At 48.9% G+C, this 20,059-nt stretch overlaps 1 protein-coding gene across 2 annotated transcripts in view; it reads left to right on the top strand.

The window, feature by feature from the left end:
• SLCO3A1 (solute carrier organic anion transporter family member 3A1) overlaps nucleotides 1-20,059 on the top strand; it is a 317,490-nt gene that overhangs the window by 95,175 nt on the left and 202,256 nt on the right. The window lies entirely within an intron of this gene.

Raw genomic sequence — 20,059 nt, forward strand, 5'->3', positions numbered from 1 at the left:
AACGTGCTCAGGCCCTAATTGAACTGTCGTTGGACAATTTATGTTCTGCTATGGACTCTAAGTATTTTCTCTATGGCTGGCACTGGGAACAAAAGAGATAGGACCCTGGCCTCATGGAGGTGAAGAGCCAACAGTGAATGAATGCATAAATAGGCAAACGGTAATTACAAGCTGTAAGGAATGCTATGGAAGGGTAGCGCTAGCACTGCAGGCAGCGGGAAGAGTGTGTGCAAAGGCCCTGAGGCAGAAGAGAGACATTACTGTATAGGAGGAACCAAGATAAAACACATGTGGCAGAGTGAGTGGGAGGGAGATGGAGGGCTGAAGCTGAGAGGTGGTCCTGCAGGGCCCTGTAGGCCACAGTAAGGCGTTAAAGTGTTTTTCTCAATGTGATAGGAATCCATTTTCAGGGTTTAGATAGGAGTGATGTGATCTGGTGATGTTTTGCTGCTGGGTGAATGGGTGATGGGTAGTAATTAGGAGACTGTTGCAGCAGTTGGGGTAAAAGGTCATCACAGCCTGGATTATAGTCGGGGCAGTGATGAACTCGGAGTTGACAGAGGTTTTCTTTTTTTTTAATGAAGTATAGTAGATTTACAATGTTGTGTTAGTTTCAGGTGTACAGCAAAGTGATTTGGAGATATATATATATGTGTGTGTGTGTGTGTGTGTGTATGTATGTCTTTTCCATTATAGGTTATTACAAAATATTGAACATAGTTCCCTGTGCTATACAGTATGCCCTTGTTGTTTACCTATTTTATATATAGTAGTATGTATCTGTTAATCTCAAACTCATAATTTATCCCACCCCTTTCCCCTTTGGTAAACCATAAGTTTGTTTTCTATGTCTGTGAGTCTGTTTCTGTTTTGTAAATAAGTTCATTTGTATCTTTTTTTTGGGGGGGGTAGGAGTTTATTAATTAATTATTTTTTTGCTGTGTTGGGTCTTCGGTTCTGTGCGAGGGCTTTCTCTAGTTGGGGCAAGCGGGGGCCACTCTTCATCGTGGTGCGCGGACCTCTCACTATCACGGCCTCTCTTGTTGCGGAGCACAGGCTACAGACGCGCAGGCTCAGTAGTTGTGGCTCACGGGCCTAGTTGCTCTGCAGCATGTGGGATCCTCCCAGACCAGGGCTCGAGCCCGTGTCCCCTGAATTAGCAGGCAGATTCTCAACCACTGCGCCACCAGGGAAGCCCCATTTTTTTTGTATCATTTTTTTTAGATTCCACATATAAGTGATGTCATATGATATTTGTCTTTCTTGGTCTGACTTACTTCACTTAGTATGATAATCTCTAGGTCCGTGACAGAGATTTTTGAGGTTGAGTTGATAGGAATTCCTGATGGATTGTGGTGGGGAGGGAAAAGGCTTACAGAGAAAGAGAAAACTCCAGGATAACTGCTAGAGTTTCGGGCTTCCTCAAACACCTCATCTCTTTCCCCTGTTATTTTGGTTGAGAATCATCTAACATTTTCTTTGAACATGTAAATATCCCTTGGTGATGGCAGAGTCAAGTGTCAGGCATTGCTGTGCACTACCTGACGATCATGGGTTCAGTGTGGACCTCTTTCTCCAGATGCAAGTCCCCAGGTCACCTTGGGGATTTTTGTCATTCTAGAACTGAGAAGACTTCAAGATCGCCAGTTTAGCGTCTTCTATACAAAGTTAAGCAACTTGTCTCGTGTCACACAGCTAGTCAGTCTACATTCTTGCCAAAGGTATCAGCCCTGGGCAACTGACAGGACCCCGGTTACATCCCTGCCTGGCGGTTTCCAGATACCCTTGGCTCTGAGCAGTGCCACAGCACCATTGAGGAACTCTCAAGGCCATGGGGGACAGAAATACCTTTCGGGATTCATGGCTAATGAGAAAGACTCGAAAGTCACTGGTGCTGGTGACTCAGTAAGACACATTCATCTCTACCAAGGTCTAAGGGAAAGGAGCCTTAGATGTGTTTACACGTGAAAACTTCAAGGCACGATTGGCCCTCTCCAGAGGCAAAACAAGGCCTATATCAGAGTCTACACTTTCCCTTCTGCTGTCTTCCTCGAATGAGGAAGCTTCCCTCATTATATTAAAATAGTAACTTAGGAAATAAAAGTATCCTCGACCTGGTAGACCTATTAAAGAGCAAAGTCATATAAGGAACTTTTTAAAAAAGAATGCAAAGACAGTGAGTGGCCTGCATTTACATGGACAGAGAAAGGAGGACACGTTATGTGGACCCCAAGCCCCTTTGCTGCAGAATAACCTTTCAACTCGGCCTGAGATGAAAAAGCAAAGGTACAAATTCACCAATACTGTGAAGAACTGAGATATCGAATCACTTTGCTGTACAAAAGAAATTAATGCAACATTGTAAATCAACTATAAGTCAATAAAATAAATAAAAAGAACTGAGATATCATCAGAAGACCCTCACAGAGGGAATGGTCCAGTCTATTATGATATATGAAAATGACAGAATATTTTGCAACTATTGAAGATCATGATCGGAAGACTATTCTGTTACATTCGAATGCATATGATAGAGGACCAAGTGCAAAACAGATTCTGAAACTGCAGTATAGTTTGGGTATACAGTGCACTTAAGGAAAAGGACTTAAGAGAATTATACTATTTTCCCCCCAAATGTCTCTAATGTAGTTTCTTTACATTAAAAAGAGAGAATGCAAACAGGACCCATTTTTCCCAGTTTAGTTTTAATGCTTAAGGCCGAAAAGAGAAAGCCAATGACCTGAGTCATCAAAATTACCCTCCAAGGGAGGACGGGTAAGCATCCTTTGGGGAACATTCGGCAGTCGGTGGAAACTTGGCCACCGTGGAGTGGCAAAGGTGGGGGATGACTGGTGACTTCAGGGCGGGATCTGCCAGTGGGCGTCCATGGAGTGTCCCCAGTGCCGTACCCCAGTATAGCAGCACAAAGGAAGCTCGCCATTGGGCCCCTGAGTGATGGGGCGACCACAGGATGTGCTGCTGGGGTAGGCGCTGTGCGTGTTGGCCTTTGGTCCCATGCATTTCCTCTTTGGACTTTGGGTGGGGCTGTGGAGGACAGAAGGACAGGGCACAGGAAGCTTGGCTTTTAGAAATAGCCACACTTGGCCCTTCCGGGACCTTCCTTCTGGTGCACGTCCAAGGATAAGACCCCTCCTTTCCAAGACTGGCTGTTTCAGAATGCCCTGTGGCAGAAAGCGCTGCTTGCTCTGAGTAGGAACATCTTGTCTTTAACCTGGAAATCCAATTTGTACGCAGGCCTTTCTGTGAACACTTGAGGATTCTCGGGCCTGGCCTCTCCTGAATGCGTTTCCATGGCCTCAGTCTGGTTGCCGCAGGCCAAGTTAGCATCTTCCAGCCTCTAGCCCGTGGGGAGCCATGTTGCCTGGATCCCGTACGTCTCTTCTTCTCTGCTCTGGAACTGTTTGTGGTGGCCCTTTGGGGACCTCTCGACCACTCATGGGCCTCACGCTAGGAGGCTGGTTATTCTGGGCAGGAAGCAGACTCTGTATAAAGAGCCCCTTATCTTCTGCACCAGAGGCCAGCAGAGCTCCTTCAGCCTTTAGTAATTCTGTTGGTTGGTTGGTTGGTTAATCCACTTCAATGTTCGTTAAAAATATGAGTTAGTTCCCGTCATTAAGCCTGGATTTGCGCTTCTCTTGGGGCAATAATGGCTGAGCCAAAGTTGGCTGCTCTGTTCCCACCCAACCTGCTTTCCTCATGTGTGCCCCGCGCCTGACCCTGTAGGCAGGTGACTTTGGGACCCTCGATCTATACGCTGTAGAGTGCTGTCCTGGGGGCTACTCCTCTTTGCCCCCTGCACAGGTGACAGGAAGGGGTTGTAGCCCAGTCGGCAGTGGCTTTCCAGTTCCACTAGCTGTTCCAGCAGGACCGTGGGAGCAGAATCAGAACTCAGACGGCAGGTAGACTGCCGCGTGGAGATGACATAGTCATTGACTGCTGCCTTGCTGGCTCTGTGTTCCACACCCTCCATCAAGCTTGGGCCAACAAGTGGGTGCGAGGCCCTGGCCTCCAATGATACCTGCCCGTGGTTCCCATGTCACCCTGCTAATCAGTGCCCTCCTCTGAGAAGCTTGTTCTGCTCCTGCTTGGCATGGGAAAGTCATGACCAGCCCTCTGCTGTGGGCCCAAATCATGCCCACACCACATTCCTGCGGATAAACTTAGGACCCTGCAGAGGCGCCAGCGTGCACATGGCCCCATGGTATGGGAAGCAGGGGTGGGAGTCGCGGGTGGGGGGAAGGTTCCCCTTCCCAGCCCCAGTATTCTCCTGGGTGCTCACTGGGAAGGGTCAAAGGTAGACATTGCAGGAAACGTGCATCCTTGTACTTTGGGTTGTTGCTGATGAGACAGGGAGTTTCTTCCCAAGATTGGAAAGCCTTCACACAGCATGGGCAATTATAGCAGGAATGTCCTGGATGGACTGTGCTGTTACCCGGTGCTCGTGGACAAGAGGGCTGGGGTTTCCCTGACAACAGATGGCATTCTAAGGAGTAGGAGAGGTGTGGTGAAGGGGATGCATAGTCCGTCAGGATGTGTGTAAGGTTGAAGGTCAAAGTTAGACTTACGGGGTCCTGTATTGCAACTAAATGCCCCCAAAGAGATTCTGGGTGACCTGTGCTCAGCCTCCGTGTCAAGGGTCTCAGAGACCGAGGAGCATCCCACACCCTCATTTCCGTAACCAAAGAGATGGGCCGTCCCTAAATGAATCAATTAATAATCAAAGAGATGGGCAGTCCCTAAATGAATCAATTAATAATCAAAGAGATGGGCCATCCCTAAATGAATCAATTCTTTGGAAAAGCCTTCTTGGCTTCTTGCTTCCATTATCCTTTGTGGGAATCGTTCCCGCTGTTTTTAACCCTGGTGTAAACTTCCCTGCCCTCTGGCAGATGTCATCATGGTCCTTAAACCTCTTTACAGAGTTCTCATCATGCGTCATTGACTGCTTACCCTCTGCACGCTGTGTCTGGGTGTGGACACGGTGGTCGCTGTTGGAGAAAGGGGTATTGCAAATATCACAAAAGGCTGGGGAGGCAGACACTTCTGAACACAGGTAACTCTGATGCACCCACAGATAAGCTCAGAAGGAGGGTGGCGCCTTGGGGAAGCATGTGGACAACAGGACCGCACTGCCTGGGTTCCATCCCGGCTCTGCCGTTTCCTGGCTGTGACCTGGTACCGGTTTCCTCCCCTGTAAGCAGAGATAAGAGTAGTACCCACCTCAGAGAGTTGTTGTGAGGATTAAAAGAGTAAGTCTAGGAGAAGTGCCCAAACAGTGGGTGGGAGCTGGGAAGCCCCATAAATGTGTTGGTGGTTGTCGTGGTTACAGAAGTCACCCTGTGATGGAGAGGGAAAAGCCACGCTGCAGAAATGGAGAGAAGGGAAAATTAGTTCTGACTAGGGGGCTTTTAGGAGGGCTGGAAATTGAAGACGCCCTTGAGAAAGAAGGTTGTAACAGGCACGGGAAGCAGCTGGACCACAGTCAGGGAAGCCTGAAGGCGCAGGGGCTGCATACTTGGGTAACGTGGAGCCCCCTCTGTGGCTGAAGTTTAGGGTGTTTAGTTAGTGGGGGGATCAGTAGAGGCTGGGGAAGCAGGAGTCAGCCTCGGAACGGTGGTGGGGCCTGGGCTAGTGGGTGAGAAGAGTCGGGGTGCTCCACATGGTCTGGCAGGCAGCAGGGGAGTCCAGCCCTGCCACTGGCCCTTGATCCTGGGCTTTAATCAAGGGGGTTCTCTGATCCCCGACTCTGGGATGGGGGCATAGGGGAGGGCATGTGAGCTGCTGCAGGGGCGCCTCGAGTGCAGAGCAGACAGGACACACACAGGCGTGTGCTCCCCTGGCTGTTACAGGCTCTGTGTTCTGGTCCAGTCTGTCTAGTACCCTGGATCCCTGGTACTTACCTAGTTTCTCCACCATTTCCCATGCCACACATCTTCCCTCTGTTTCTCTCTCTAGAGCTAATTTCAATTTTGTACAGCTTCATTTGTTTCTGTATGTCCCAAGCAGCAGCCCTGCTTTTGGGGATGGGGGCTGACGAGCGTGCTGTGGAATGCCTTTGACAGTGCTGAATTTTGTGGTACGTGGAATGCCGATTCTGCTGTTAGTAACTTGATGACAAAGATGTCTTGGGCAATAAGGCCAGGGAGCCACCCTCTGTGACTCTCACAACAGGTAGCTAATATCCAATCTGAGTGAGGAAGAAAAACAAATATTTCTTTAGCTTTCACTCCATTTGACAGGAGAGCTTAAATTATTGTGCATATGCTCATGCTAAGGCCGGTTCCCACAGGTCCCTGGGGGTGGTGTGGCTTTGAGGAATTTATTCACATTCTTAAGTATACATCATTTTATTGAGATGTAATTCACATGCTGTAAAATTTACACTTTAAAAATGTGGAATCCTGGGCTTCCCTGGTGGCACAGGGGTTGAGAGTCCGCCTGCCGATGCAGGGGACACGGGTTCGTGTCCAGGAAGATCCCACATGCCGCGGAGTGGCTGGGCCCGTGAGCCATGGCCACTGAGCCTGCGTGTCCGGAGCCTGCGCTCCGCAATGGGAGAGGCCACAACACTGAGAGGCCCGCGTACAGCAAAAAAAAAAAAAAAAAAAAAAAAAAAAGTGGCATCCTGTGGATATTCATGACGCTGTGCAACCATCACTATTATCTAGTTCCAGAAAGCTTCTATCATCCTCAAAAGAAACCCCATTAGTAATCACCTCCCATCCCCCCTTCCCCCAGACCCTGGGAACCACTCATCCACTTGCTGTCTCTCTGGATTTGCGTATTCTGGGCTTTTCAGACAAATGGAATCATATAATATGTGGCTTTTTGTGTCTGGCTACTTTCACTTAGCGTAATGTTTTCAAGGTTCATCCACACTGTAAACGTGTCAGAACTTCATTCCTTTTCATAGCTGAGTAATATTTCTTTGTATGGATATAACAGATTTTGTTTATTCATACATCAGTCGCTGGATATTTGAATTGTTGGTAGTTTTTGGCTACTATAATGCTGCTCTGAACATTTATGTATAACTTCTGAGTGGACATACATCTTCAGTTCTCACAGGTATATCCTCAGGAATGGAACTGCTGGGTCATATGGTAACTGCGTATAACATTTTGAAGAACTGCCAAACTGTCTTCCCCAGCCACTGCACCGTTTTACATTTCCACCAGTAATGTATGAGGGTTCCAATTTCTTGACAACCTTGCCAACAGTTGTTACTGTCTTTTTTATCATAGCCATGCTGGTGGGTGTGAAGTTGTTTTGATTTGCATTAAATGTGCCTGATGATGTTGAGCATTATTTCATGTGCTTATTGGTCATTTGTATATATTCTTTGGAGAAATGTCTGTTCAGATCCATTGCCTATTTTTAAATTGTGTTATCGATCTTTTTATTGTTGAATTGTAAGAGTTCTTTATATTTTCTGGTGACTAGACCCTTATCAGATATATACTTTGCAAGTATTTTCTCCCTTTCTGTGGTTGTCTTAAGTATACAGTTGAATTAGTGCCTTTCACCAGAATATGTGTGGGTCGCCACAAAGGCTAGTGCTCAGACACTCCACCAGCAAACAATTGCATCTTTGTATCACTAGCATCTCACCCAGAGCTTGGCATGAAATAAGTACCAGCGATTTGAGTAAATAAATGCATGGTTTTCCTTTGCCACTTTCCGAGGATAAAAATGGATCTGGGTAAGGTAGGCGGAAATGGATAATAAATTGCTGAGCAAAACCACAGAAGCAAAGGATGCACATTTGCACACTTAGGCATCTTGTATCTGGCTATCATTTTTCAAGATCAATGAAGGGGAAGGCTGGAGTGCAGAGCTGGGTTTGCACCTGTGTTTCTGACGCAGCAAATATACTTTTCTGAGATCAATAGGGTGACTCTGCACAGCCCTGGAAACATGGTGTAATTATAGGTGTAATTATCATGCTGAGAATTACAGTTGTCACCTATTGATTGCATCCTCTCAGCAAGTATTTGCACATTTCTTCCTGCCCCCATGCCACTCCACGCCGGCTCCAAAATCTAATTGTCACTGACCTCCCTCCAAATTGCTGGGTCCAGGAGGGAAGACGGGGTGAAAATCCAGCAAGGGAGGTGCCAGCTGTCCCATTACCATCACCTTGGTCAGGGAAGAGGCAGCTGGAGGGTCTCAGATTTAGGGACAAGGGGGGACAGTGTCACTCTGAGAAATGGAATCAAAGAATCCAAAGAAATGGGTAGGCGTCAAGCTCGTGGGAGGCTGCGTCTCAGAATCATCTGGACAGAGAGGGATTTCTCATTCTGCAGATAAGACCTGGAGAGAGGCTTCTATAGTCCTAGAAGAGGTCCCAGGCCATCCCTGTAGAGGAAGACATCTATTTATAAAGTTGCTAAATGTCAGATAAGCTGTCATCTTAGAAAGTATAAGTTGCTCACTCGTTCTTTGACTTATTCTTTCATTCGTTGAGTGAACACTTGTTGAGCTAATGGCTGTCCCAGGAAGGGCCTCTGGGGGCTGCAGAGAGGAGTCAAGGACAGCCTCTGCCCTCCACGGTCCTGCAAAACCCAGGCAGGGAGGCAAATGACTGCAAACGAGACCCAGAGGTGGTGAAGGGGGATGGGGAGGTGGGAGGGGCTTGGGCCTCCCTGGGAGACTCAGGAGGGGCTCCAGGGGCAGGTGGAGCCTGCAGTGGGGAGCGAGTATCTATCTGGTAGACTGGGCCATCGCACGCAGAGGGGGCGGTTCCTGTTGGGGCCAGCACCCGTGAAACCACAGGGCCTGGATGGGAACCACAGGGAGGATGCTGTGATGGTGGCCGCGGGCTGCCCCCAGGAATGGGAACCGTGAGGTTGGCAGTGGGAATTTCCCGCCCAGTGTTCAGCTCTGCAGAGTCAGGCTGGGGGCCTTGGTTGGGACGTGGCAGATCTGGGAGGGGAGGGTTCGGGATCTGCTGGGTTGGTCTCAGGGTGGGGCGATGGCATCCTGCCTGTGCTGCTTGGTGAGTCTGTCTGGGGTGCTGTCTCTGTCCCTGGGACACCCAGTCTCATCCCATAGCTCTCTGAGGCCGATTTGTCTTTGAAACAGCATCTTCCTGGGGATGGGGGGAGGGGGGAGGGGCGAGTGAATTGATTGCAACAGTGAGCAAGTCTCACACTTTTTGTTCGCAGGACTCTCAAACTTTTCAGAATTATTGAGGACCCCAGTGATCTTGTGTTTATGTGGGTTATATCTTCGGATATGGACCGTGCTAGAAATTAAAACTGAGAATACACAGGCACACATCCCGTCAGCCGTCAAGTGATGATGTCTTCACACATCCCGTGGAAACCCCTAGTGTACACTCGAGAGAAAATGAGAGTGAAACAGGCAGATAAGGTCTAGGTATTATTATGAAAACGGTTTTTACCTCATAGACCCTCCTGAAAGGGTGTTGGGAATCCCGGGGGTGTTCTAAACCACACTTCAGTGTTATGTTGGATTACAAGCTATATACGTAGGTCCACGTCTGCTTGATCCCTGAGCCCCCAGTGAGTTTCTCAGCATAAATATCCACCCAGCGAGTGGGCAGGCCTGGGGTGCTGTCTGAGGGCCAGGTGGGCACTATGTTGAGGGGGGAGGGATACCACGCAGAGTAAGAAATTCCTGCCCGTGGCAGTTCCCGGGGGGGCTGGAGTTCAATGTGGAATTGCAGAAGCAGATATTTCTGTTGCGACTGTGGTGAGGCTATGAGGGACGGTGACCAGCCGAGCCCAATCAGGGGACTGCAGGCTTCCCCGGGGAAGTGGATCCAGACTCCTGGCTGAAGAGGAAGTGAAAGTTGGCCTGATGAAGAGCAGTGCAGGCTGAGAAAGTGACCCTGTAGGAATTTGATCAGGATGGAAGAGGCCTGGGTGGTTAGAGCCCAGTGACTTAGGGGGAGAGGGGGCACATTGGAGGGGGGAGAGAGTCGGCCTGAAAAGCACCCTTCACATTCCCATCCTCCACTGGAGGATCTGACCGGAAGGAATCCATTGCCAGCCTGGATGTCGTACCCTGAACTGCCCTCCGGGTGGCCCTGAGCGCTACCCTCCGCTCTGCTGCCCGCCCAGGGCTGCGCAGTGTCACACCTCTCAACGCCTGGCTATGTCTCCCAACTCATGGCCACGCCCTTCCTTACCTCTGTGCCGTGAGCTGCGTTCTTCCTGCTGCCTGTACACCCTCATCAGATGCTCCTGTCCCTCACACCCCAGTTCCGTTGCCTCTCCCCAGCATTTCCTCACCATGCCCCAGTCGCCGTGTCCACCTCTGCTTCCTCCTGTAGCTCATTCATAGGAATCATCGAGCTCACTCTCATACTATGAGCCACTGTCCCACAACACTGTGGAGTGGGTCTATTATTAACCCTACTTCACAGATGAGGAAACCAAGGCCCAGAGAGGTTAAGTACCTGGCACAAGGCCACAGAGCTAGGAGGTGATGGGACTGGGCTTGAACCCAGGCAGTCTGGTTCCAGTCTATACTCCTAACCACTGTACTGGGCTGGCCACTTTTTATCCTATGTCATCTTCTTTCCAGCTCTCGAACCATGTGTTCATTCCCAGGCTGCTACATAGTACGTGCTCATTAGAGGTTTGACAAATGAATTTCATCTTCCTATCCTGCTCACCTGGGCATCATGCCTTGTGCATATTCCATTAATAAAGGAATGAGGACATGGGCTGATGAGCAGACAAAGAACAGATGACTGCCACCTGTTAATGTGTGTGGAAGCTGTAATTACCAGTGTTTTCCAGGGCAGAGGTGCGAGTTCATAATGACTAGACAGGTTCTAAAATCATCCCCATCATTGGTGAATGCGGTTCTGAAATGACTTTGTCATTGTAACATCCCTGGCCGACAGGAGGTAATGTTTCTACTGTTTTATCAAAAGCAAAAGCCTCTTGGGGCATGTGCCCTCCAAGGCCTGGGTTGGGGCTCTTAGTTCAAAGCACGGACAAGAGGAGGGTGCTTCCCCACGCTGGTGGTTAGAAGGCCCACCCCGGGGGTGCTCTGAGGTCAGAGACGGCTTTTGCAGGCTGAAAATGAGTTAAAGTCTGATCGTTATAATTCTCTTATCTCTGACTTCCTGCCGGGGCTGCTGGTGTCTGAGCTGCACAGAATCCGGGTGGCCTCTCAGCGGGGGCGGCTGACCGCCAGAACCTGTGCAGAGCCTGGGAGCAAACGATTGAGGGGGGGGTCTTGATGAAAATGGGTGCCAGGTGTTGGGGATAAAAGCCCACTGTCGGCCATTACCATTTCCCCCACCTCTGGGCAGCCCCAGTTACCCTGGCTCTGCAGGATTTTCCCTCCAGCTCTGCAGATCTGCTGGCATATTTATTTGTAAGTGAAGTAAGCAGAATTTTTCAAAGGGAAGCAGTTTGCAAAAGCTGAAAAGAAAACAACTTGGGGTAAATGGCTCATCTGGCAATGGGAAACAGCCTCTGGCATCGAGAGCTCTTTAACCTTGTCTGTATAAGCAGCGGGGAACTTGGCTGCTGTATCATCTTAGAGAAGGAACTTTCTGTCTCCCTGCTGAGGCTAGACCCTGGGGAGAAAGAGCCTAAAACCCAGCCCAGGACCCCTGGAGAAATTTGATAGGTAGATGCCTCTTTGCCCCCATCCAGTCAACTTCTGTGCCCTTCCTGTCCAAGCCTCCGTGGCTTCTGTCCCCTAGCCGATTGTGTAGTCCCCCACCTCGTCTCTGAGTTCTGCCCTAGCGCCCAGGCAGTCTCCTCTGCATACTGCAGCTATCTGTACGATCTTCTAAAAATGCAGAGTGAATCTGCTCCGTTACGCCTGGGAGCGAGACCGCTGGTGCCTCCTGTACCCGCGTAAAAGCAGTACAAAGGCTTCCACTCAGAATAAAACCTGGTCTTACCAAGGCCTGCATGGCCCCGTGTGATCGGGCCCTTCTGACTTTCTGTTCCCATTTCCAGATGCAGCCACACTGGCCTCTTGGCTGTTCTCACCTACATCAAGCTTGTTCCTACCTCAGGGCCCTTGCATTTGCCGTCCCCTCTCCCTGCCTCCCTCCCCACATCCTCCTGGTTTGGTTCTCCCTCTCTTGGTTGAGGGCTCTGCTCCGATATCATCTTATCAGAAAGATCCTCCCTGTCGGCTCTCTATAGAGTAGCACCCCTTCTCTCTCCCCTGTACTCCCTGCCTGCCCCCCATTCTCAGCTTTATTTTTCTCCTTGGAACTCAGTGTCACCGGATACAGTGCATTGTTATTTATTTATATGTTCAGTTTCTGTCCTGCTACATCAAAATGTAAATGTAAGACAAGGACTTTGTTTAGTTCACGGCTGGGTTCCCAGTGCGTTGAGCAGTGCCTGGCACGGAACAGGTCCTCACCAAATCTTTGTTGTACAGATGAAGAACTGGGTCTCCACGTGCCCCTTCGTATTCACCCACCATGTTCACCCACTACCCTGTCACGCAACAAAGGTGAGCTTTGGATTTCAGCAGCTCTGGGTTTGAATTCTGGCTCTTCTGTTCCCTGGTCAGGTGCTACCGGTCAAGTCGGCTTCCTTCCTTCATTTGCCAAATGCAGAGAGCATGGCTTACCCGTATGGCTGTTGGGCGAAGGGAAGTTAGGGTGCTCAGTATCTGCTAGCTTGTATACTGTGTTAATTCAATGTACGCAAACAGAGGAAACACTTAAAAAAAATAAGGAACAGTTTTATTGAGCTATAATTGACATCCCATAAAATGTACCCATTTAAAGCATACAGCCCAGTGGTTTAATATATTCAAAGACTTGTGTAACCGTCAACACCATGCAATTTTTATCACCCTCAGAAAGGAACCTCGTACCCCTTAGCAGTCATTCCCTATTACTTCCTCCCCCCCAGGCCCTGGCAATAGCTGATTTATATTCTGTCCCTATAGATTTGCACATTTTTGACATTTCACATAAAAGGAATCATACAGTACGTGGTCTTTTGTGACTGGCTTCTTTCACTTAGTATTTTGTTTTCAAGACTCATCCGTGTTGGAGCATGTATCATTACTTCATACGTTTTTATGGCAAATAACATACCATTGTATAGATATATCACATATGGTCGATCCATTCATCCATTGATGGACATTTGGATTGCTTCCGCTTTTTCACTGTTACAGATAATGCTGCTGTGAACTTTTGTGTACAAGCTTCATGTGGATGAGGAGAGCTTTTGTTGGACATCTCCAGGACAGTTCAGGGATACCTTCTTTGGGGGGTGTTCATACCTGGAGCCAGGTCCCAAATCCCCCAGGAGCTCCTGAACTCATTCCTTTCAAATTATGATTGTATTTTTAGAGAGCTTTGTTACTTATCCCAGCAGACATTCTTTTGCTATGATTGCTTTATCATTATGCTTTCACTTTTCTATATGACTAGGTGGTTATTCCTTTGATGTTGCCACCTGGGATTCCTCTCTCTGTACGTACTAGTTATCTTCTTGATGCCTCTCCTAGGCCTTACTCTGCTCAGCTACCTGGCTTTATTTGACTCTGTTCTCAGAACTGATCACATTACTTTCTCTCTGGAGCTGCCCTTTTCTGAATGAAATTTGCCTTTCTGCTCCGAGAACCCTCGACTTAAAGTGGACTTGTCTGAAACGTGATCTTTGAGTTTTCAGTTCATCTCATTCCAGTCAATTTCTTTATCTCCTAAATGCATTATCCACGACCCCAGTAGAATTCCAAAAAGCATTTGTAGAAGATTCATTAAGTCTTGGCTGCTGGCGAGGGTGTGATAACAAAGGCAGCATCAGGCTGCTTTGCCAAGCGCCAGTGTTTGAACTCCTCAGGTTAGCGCTTCTCCTTTGCCTGATGGAAGGCATATGCAGATTCTGCTCTGAAGGGCATCTGCAGCAGTGGCTTATCTTCTTGAGGGGGAGGATGGTGGTGCAGAGGGCCCGCTCTCTGGTTCTACTCTGAGGGCACAAAGGTTTGTTGAAAACATCTCAGTCAGGGCTTCCCTGGTGGCGCAGTGGTTGAGAGTCCGCCTGCCGATGCAGGGGACACGGGTTCGTGCCCCGGTCCGGGAAGATCCCACATGCCACTGAGCAGCTGGCCCCGTGAGCCATGGCCACTGAGCCTGCGCGTCCAGAGCCTGTGCTCTGCAATGGGAGAGGCCACAACAGTGAGAGGCCCGCATACCGCAAAAAAAAAAAAAAATACCCAAACATCTCAGTCAAAGTTGGGTGGGATTGCAGAGATCAACAATGTCTCACATTTTCAGAGCACTTTTGAGTGCATTTTCCTGTATGTTATGTTATGGAGGATACCTCAGGGCCTTTGCATGTGCTCTTCCACTTCACTCGGGCCTGTATCCATCTGTCACCACATCAGAAAGGCCTTCCCTGAACACCCCGTCCCCACTCACCCCCCACCGTCACTCTTGGTCCCCTTCCTTGGCTTTCTTTTTTCTTTGCGGCACTTATCTCCACTGTGTGTTTTATATTTATTTGTTTATCTGTTGCTGTTGCTCAACAGAACATAAGCCCCGCGAGAGCGCATCATCCACTGTTACATCTTTAAAGCTTAACACGAGTCTCAGAACGTGGAAGGGACTCAGTAAGTGTACGTTGAGTGAATGTGTGAATGCATTTACTTTTATGAAAACCCTGGGGTGAAGGTACTGTTATCTCCGTTATGTGGGGGAGGGAACCCAGAGTCAGATGACTTGAGATAATTACTCAAGGTCATAGGGTGGGATGTAACTGAGCCCTGAATTGAGTTCGGCCCTGCTGGGTCTCTGTGAAGCCATCTCCCAGGCTTACAGGGTCTGAGAAAGTCCTCTGTAGGTCCTTTGGAAATTCTCTGAAAATGCCGCAGACTTTAGCAGGAAGTGGCACGTGAGGTATATGGAATGGAGTGGCAATTTTAAGAGTTACAGAGCAAGGATTTCCTGTGACCTGAGAGGGGATACAGGAAGTAAGTGAAACCTGGCAAAACAACTGTAGAAGAGACTTGGAACTGAGGGGGGGGCCGGCGGGAGAGGAGGGAGGATGACACAGTGGGAGTGGCTTTGGAAGGTCGTAAACCCAAAGGAAAGCCTCCGCAGTGATGTCTTCGGAGTCTTGTGATGGATTCAGCCTAAACCTGCCCACTGGCTCATCTCAGGCTGTTCAGTGCACTCGCCCACACCCCCAGCATGCACAGATGTTTCTCTACTGAGGGTCTAACACTCCGAGGGACAGGAGGGACGGCAGCCTGGGACCCTGAACTCTTGAGTACTGTGCTAAGGAGAAAGAGGCATGGATGATGAGAACAGACATCCCAAGTCACCCTGCATCTGACTGTGGGGTGTATCATGTGATTTTATTGCAGTAGGTGGTACTTGTATGGATGGGGAATCTGCGTGTCTTCAATTTGTGAAAATAAGTTGGCAGGAAAAGGAAGCCTGTGGTGACACCAGAAAACTCACTCAAGATTATCAGTTTGGGGCTTCCCTGGTGGCGCAGTGGTTGAGAGTCCGCCTGCCGATGCAGGGGACACGGGTTCGTGCCCCGGTCCGTGAGGATCTCACATGCCGGGGAGCGACTGGGCCCGTGAGCCATTGCTGCTGAGCCTACGCGTCCGGAGCCTGTGCTCCGCAACGGGAGAGGCCACAACAGTCGCCTTACCTGGGGGGGCGGGGGGGGGGGGACAACAGCCCGCTTACCTGGGGAGGGGGGAATTATCAGTTTACCTGGAATGATGCATAGGTCACATGACCTCTGTAGGAGTAATCAGGGCTGAACTCCAAAAGTAGATACAAGGGCCTGGTCATTTGTGATTTTTTCTTTTTTCCACAGGGGTGGTGGTGGTAGGAAATCATTAGGTGACACATTTAAAAGTGCCCCTTTTTTTGCGTACTGTAAATGTATTTGTTGATATACAGGTGCTGTAACAAGCAGACCCTCACAAGCATCATGGCTTAAATTGATATTTATTTCTTGCTTGTGTGACATCCCAAACAGGTTTTATAACAGGTGGGCTGCTCTCCACCAAGTGGTGGCTCTTTCCATCTTGGCATTGCCATTTCCATCATGTCACGTGCGTGGTTGCTGGGTTTGCATCGAGGAGGAAGAAGGAATATGGCGGAAGCCGGGTGAAGAGTTCTGTAGGCTGGGCCGGAGGTGGCACAGTCACATCCATTCACGTTCCATTAGCTGGAGCTCAGTTCTGGGACATCCCTGGGAGGCTGGGAAACCATGTGGTATGGGAGGAGCTGTAGCTCAGGCTACAGCAGTCCTTCTCTGCCACAGAGAGTCAATATTTTTAGTAAAATACGCCCTTTAAGTGATAAAGGCCTTTGTGTGCGACTGAGTATGTTCTTTTTTTTTTTTTTAACATCTTTATTGGAGTATAATTGCTTTACAAGGGTGTGTTAGTTTCTGCTGTATAACAAAGTGAATCAGCTATACGTATACGTATATCCCCATATCCCTTCCCTCTTGCGTCTCCCTCCCACCCTCCTTATCCCACCCCTCTAGGTGGTCACAAAGCACTGAGCTGATCTCCCTGTGCTATGTGGCTGCTTCCCACTAGTTATCTACTTTACATTTGGTAGTGTATATATGTCCATGCCAAGCTCTCATTTCGTCCCAGCTTACCCTTCCCCCTCCCCGTGTCCTCAAGTCCATTCTCTACGTCTGCGTCTTTATTCCTGTCCTGCCCTAGGTTCTTCATAACCTATTTTTTTTTTTTTTTAGATTCCATATATATGTGTTAGCGTATGGTATTTGTTTTTCTCTTTCTGACTTACTTCACTCTGTAAGACAGACTCTAGGTCCGTCCACCTCACTACAAATAACTCCATTTCGTTCTTTTTGTGGCTGAGTACTATTCCATTGTATATATGTGCCACATCTTCTACGACTGAGTACGTTCTTGAGCATTGTTTCCTTCGATCCTCACAGGAGAGTTGTTTTTGTCCCCATTTTGCAGATGAAGACACAGAGGCTCAGAGAACACAAGTAACTTGTTCATGGCCACAGAGGGTCAGGTGCTGGTGTCAGGATTGGAATCCAGATGCTCACAGGCCTCATACTGTTTCCTGATCCTGGGTTTTCTTTCCATTCATTTTTGAATGTGGCCTGAAATTCTACCTTTAGACTTTTCTACCTGTGCTGTGCTGGCTCTCTGGAGAATCACGGCTATAACCTCCTCTGAGAGGCTCTGGGGGACTTGTCTCCTTAGTGACAGCACACAGACTAGGACACGCTGTGGTGCTGAGGGTTTTCGGAAACTTTGGGGAGAGAGAGGTGTATGTTAAACCCTGTGTCTCAGAGGGAGTGAGAGGAGCACGGGATTAAAGGGGAAAACACATGAGGACCCACCCCCGTCCCTGCGCCTGGGAACCCAGGCCAGGCCTCGCCTGCGGGCTCCTCTGAAGGAGGCAGTTAGCCCCGTTGGATGGTTGAATGGCCAACAATGAGTTAGAAACCCGAGATCCTGCTCAAATCCCTGGACCCTGCGTGGAACTGAAGAAAGACTTTTAAAACTAGACCTGATGGGTGGAACTAAATATCCTCCGTCGTGAGGAATAATCTCATTTGGGCCTCTGAGGCTCTCTCAGCTTCAGGCTCTCTAAAAATATCCTTCATTGACTCTTCCCTCTGTAACCCACACCCAGGCTTCTGCGGCTCCCTTCACTCTTTTTCCGCTCCCCTGCCAGCTGCCTCCTTCCTCTTCTCACCAGCCTGGCCTTGCTCAGGTGCTGGTGACAGCGGGACTCGCCTTAGGGTGGGCCCTGCGGAGATGCAGCAGGTGGGGAAGGGATGCCGTGCCTGCGGGCACACTCGGATTGGGGGGAGTTAGCAGGGGTGTGTGTGTGTGAGTCTGTGTGTGAAGCTGTGTGCAAGTCTGTGTCTTTTTGTGAGTCTGAGTGTCTGAGTCTGTGTGAATGTGTGTGTGAGTGTGTGTATGTGAGTGTGTGTGTAAATCTGTGTCTCCATGTGAGTGTGTGTGTGTGTGAGTCGGTGTGTGTGCAAGTCTGTGTGTGAGTCTGTATCTTTGAGTCTGAGTCTCTTTGTGTGAGTGTATGTGTGTGTGTCTGTGTGTGTGTGTAAGTCTGTGTCTCCGTGTGTGTGTGTGTGTGTGTGTGTGTGTCTTTGAGTGTGTCTGTGTGCGTGCACTCAGGGCAGTTCTTAGGAGTGAGTGTGGGCACTCTGCTCTAAATGGCTTCCATTCCCAGAATTTGCCGCTGGAGGTCTCTGGCGAGAGTGAGGCATAGTCCTCTGAGCTGGTCCAGCCCGGAGGACACTGATTCCAGCCCCTGGCTATGTTGAAGGGAAGGAGGAAGCTCCAAGAGGAGCCCAGAATGGGATCTTGTGAAGCTCGAAGCTTGCTGCCTTCGACGTCCTTCTTGGGCAATTCTCTTAAGAGTCGGTGTGGTTCATCCTAGCTTGGATCTCAGTGAGTCACCCAGAAGGCATCCAGGCCTGCTCATTCTGGCTGCCTCAGGGCGTTGGTGCCCAGCTAATTATGGGCAGCTCTGATCTGAAGTAACAAGGTTGAGTGGAGCTAGGTGGAGAAATGACCCAGACAGAGACGGGGGCCTGGGCTGGCTGCCCCAGCTGCACGGTGGCTGCACTTATGGCTGGCAATGAGGTCAGGGTGTTTCTGCTTTGTGACAGATTTGGGACGCAGGGGAAAGAGGAGTGCAGGCTTGGTGCTGACAGAGACCAGTGCTGATGCCAGTACAGAGAGAGTGGGTCACAGTCGGGGAGTGGGGGCAGCAGAGTTTAAGCCGAGGAGGATTCTGATGACTGGGGAACAAGTTTCCTGTGATGTATCACGAGCTCCAGCATCTCTCAGCAAGATGTTCTCGCCCCTGAACACAACGCGACATCACTGTGTCTGCAAGGTGCCTGGGCAGAAAAATCCCTCATGGATCTGGGCACAGAATTGCAGTTCTGAGCAGTTCAGGCTACGACCCCACCAAGGAATTGAGCCCGACACCTGAGTTTTGTGGACGCAGGTTTGTGTTAAGACACTGGGCAGAGATGTGCTTTTCAAATGCAAATTTTAGGAATATTTATTTCAATGGGTCCCTTAGGAGCAGTAAGCATTCTCAATCCCAATTAACCTGAGCATGCCTGGGCCTTAGTGACACTTCTCAGAGCCAGCAGCTGGCACGACTCCTGTAAAGAGATAGTTTCAACCCAAGGCTGAGTGATAAGGTGATGCATTGAAGAATGTAAAAGATTTGAACCTTTGCTTCTGCAAAGAGCTTGGCTACTGTACCACAAATCACATTTGTATGGCATTTTACTTCCAAAGGGTAGCTTTAGTCATGGAGAAGACAAAAGCTTTGTGTTGAAATTTTTTTGCCTTTTTTTCTTTTCTTTTCTTTTGTTTTTGGACAGCAAGAGAGATGAGACATAATTTGTGTTTTTGACCTCTGCTTTCAAATCACTTTATAAATGGCTTTAAAACTGTCTTAGTGTGTGTTCAGGCTGCTGTAACAAAAATACCACAGACTGGGTGGCTTAAACAACAACTATTTATTGCTCACAGTTCTGGAGGCTTGGAGGCTGGGAAATCAAAGATTAAGGGCCTGGCAGATTCAGTGTCTGGTGAGAGCTCACTTTCTAGTTCATATAGATGGCTGTCTTCTCACTGTGTCCTCCTATGGCAGAAAGTTGCTCTCGGGGGTCTCTTTGATAAGGCACTAATCACATTGATGAGGGTTCCACCCTCATGGCCCAATCACCTCCCAAAGGCCCACCTCCTAATACCATCACATTGGGAATTAGGATTTCAACATAGGAATTTTGGAGGGGACACAGACATTCAGCCCATAACAGAAGCTCCATGTCAATGATCCAGAGGCGTCCCCTCTGAAGGAGTTTGGAAATGCCTTCATCCATTTGTGTCGCTTGTGGTTTTCTTTCTAAATAGGCACAGAAGTGATTAGATGGTAAGAATTTAAGAATTGATGTCTAAATAAATGCAGTGGCTCTTGCACTTATATTTCTTTTAAATAAAAATTCTCCATGATAAAAGAGCTTTTTCATTATCACAGCATGCAGGAGAGGTA

The sequence above is a fragment of the Delphinus delphis genome, chromosome 2 (genome assembly GCF_949987515.2).
Source record: "Delphinus delphis chromosome 2, mDelDel1.2, whole genome shotgun sequence".
Lineage (NCBI taxonomy): Eukaryota > Metazoa > Chordata > Mammalia > Artiodactyla > Delphinidae > Delphinus > Delphinus delphis.